The sequence below is a fragment of the Penaeus chinensis genome, chromosome 43, assembly GCF_019202785.1.
Source record: "Penaeus chinensis breed Huanghai No. 1 chromosome 43, ASM1920278v2, whole genome shotgun sequence".
NCBI lineage: Eukaryota > Metazoa > Arthropoda > Malacostraca > Decapoda > Penaeidae > Penaeus > Penaeus chinensis.
The window spans coordinates 18,965,363-18,967,862 of record NC_061861.1 but is presented as its reverse complement, the minus strand read 5'-3'; the positions used below and the strand labels follow the sequence as shown (position 1 = coordinate 18,967,862).

Below are 2,500 nucleotides of genomic sequence, written 5' to 3'. Positions count from 1 at the left end.
TATGTGTTTGTGCGTGCGTGCGTGCATGTGTGTGTCTGTGCGTGTGTGTGTGTGTTTGACGTTTCCTTAGTCCTTAGTATGAGTTGGTTAGCGGGTTAGTGAAAAAACAATAGTTATTTAACTGTATAGCTTTTATTTACATGCAGGAAAATTATAATGGGGGAAGGGAGGGTAAACCAGTCATTCATAGATGTAACTTTAACGGCAATATATATATAATCTTTTTTTTTTTTTAATTATTATTTCACACTTTCACAATGATCTTCTTTACGCAATAGTTATGAAAATATTATCCAATACAAAATAGTATATATTCTTTCTCTCTCTTTTTTTTTATTTTTTACAAGATAGACTCCAACATTATTATCATTTTTTAAAACATTTTTTCTTGAGTTACTCTAAACTGAAATAGCACAAACCCGCACAAAAGCTCTTATATCTCTCTTTTGGCCTTACCGTGGTGGTGGTGGGGGGGGGGGGGGTTAAAAGGGGGGGTGGGGAGGGAGGGAGGTCAAAGGTCACCCAGATTCATCCACGCGACTTGACCCGAAAACGAACGAGTGTCAAGAGTCATTATGAAATTTTAAAAAAAAAATGAATAAAATATGGAAAAGAAGAGAAAAAAAGTGACTCATATTGCTTTTATTTTTTTTTTTAAATCTTTCTTTCTTTTGTGACTCGACAAGTTTGTGGTGTCCTTTAAATTCGATGACTTACGGGGAAAATGATTTTAAGGTCCATACTCACTTTGCGTTCTCGACTTATGTGAAATCAAAGGACTCGTGACTCATCTCTAACTCATCGATTCCTCTGACTCATTTGGACTCATGAGTAATAAACCAACTCAAAAAAAAAAAAAAATCCAGAAATTTAGCTTTTTAATTCTTGGTTCCTCACGCCGCGAAGTTAAAAATAAAAGTAGGCTTGTTAACCTCGCACGATCGCGATGTGGGTGACGGACGCAATTTTTTTTTCTTTACTTTATAAAATTAAATAAAATGAACCTGCTCGCTTGGTCTTTTTTTTTCCCCACAATGTTTGCTCTAATTGAAAGATCTTTGTTGTAAACGGAGTGAGAAATTTAATTTTGTGGCCTACGGGTGTGACATTTCAAATGGCAAGGAATATTTGGGCGGTAAAGTTCCCTCTAATATATCGATGTTGTCGAGGTTTCTTGGTCTATATATATATATATATATATACATATATATATATGTATATATATATATATATGTATATATATGCATATAAATAGATATATATAAATGTATACATATATATATATTTATATCTATATTTATATATTTAATCTCTTTATAGAATTTATCCATCTGTTTAAAATTAGTTTTCTCTTCGTATTGGAAATAAACCGTTAAAAAATATATCACAACAATTTTCTCCGTCAAAAAATTTCTCAAACATTATTTTTTCTCTCTCTCATGATTCCTTATGACTACAAATAGACGGGTTGTTATTGCGTTGCTCAGAAAGGTGCGTTGAGATCGCTCGAGATTTCAAACGTCTGTCAGTCTTCGTTACATATATATAAAAACAAAACAAAAGAAAAAGCCAAAAAAAAAAAAAGAGAGAAAAAAAGTAAAGGGTGATTTTCACATTAGTATTTTCCGTTGTTTTTTTTTGGGGAGAGAAAATGTTAATGAGAAATCACTTTTTACTCGATCTACATTACATTACGGTGCCGTGTTTTCCTCCTTCCTCAAATTCCACTGTCACGTGACTAAATCGCACGTCATTTGTTTCCCATTTAGCTCTTTTCTTCCTCTTCGAAAGTTAAGACCTCTAAATATACAAATCAAACAGAAATCAGTAAGGAACTAACATACACGCTCTAAGGTTGTTGTTTTTTTGTAGCAACAATTAACAATTAATTTTTTTTCTTCTTTTTACATTAGTCTACGCTACGATTAACAGGCTTTTGGTTCCTACATTAATTACTCTTCTACAGCAAAGTCTATAAGGACTACGAGGGATCCCCAAAACCCCAAATGAAGGGGAAAAGGGATCTCTTTATTACCGGATACAAACTACCTGGCAAAAACTTATATAAAAGAAGGAAAAATAGGAAAGAGTTAAAAAAAAAAAAAAAAAAAACGAAAAATCCGGTGAACCAATAATACAGTAAAGAAAACGCGCATCAAAGAAAACGGAATTCACTACCTCACGAAGCAGAAAACGAGTCTCATCGGTGTGTGCTAAATATTCTGTTTTTTTGTTTTTTTTTTACTTCTTTTGTTTATTATTATTTTTTAATTACTAGATCACTACGAGGAATGGATGGTAGTTGGGTGGGAGGTGGGAGGGAGGGTGAGTTTTCTTTTTTCTTGTGTTTAAGAAAATAAGGGGAAGAGAGAGGGAGGGGGGAAAAGAAAATGGGAGGAAGGAAGGACAAAATACCCGAAAAAAGAGAGAGAGAGAAGAGAAGAGAAGAGAGAGAGAGAGAGAGAGAGAGAGAGAGAGAGAGAGAGAGAGAGAGAGAGAG

General features: G+C 33.7%; 1 protein-coding gene across 1 annotated transcript in view; it reads right to left on the bottom strand.

Moving 5' to 3' along the window:
- Positions 1-2,458: 2,458 nt before the first annotated feature.
- Positions 2,459-2,500, bottom strand: part of LOC125048382 — a 6,127-nt gene continuing 6,085 nt past the window's right edge. The window contains exon 3 of the mRNA XM_047647048.1: positions 2,459-2,500. This exon is cut by the window's right edge and continues 460 nt beyond it. The gene's annotated coding sequence lies outside the window, so the exon portion shown is untranslated.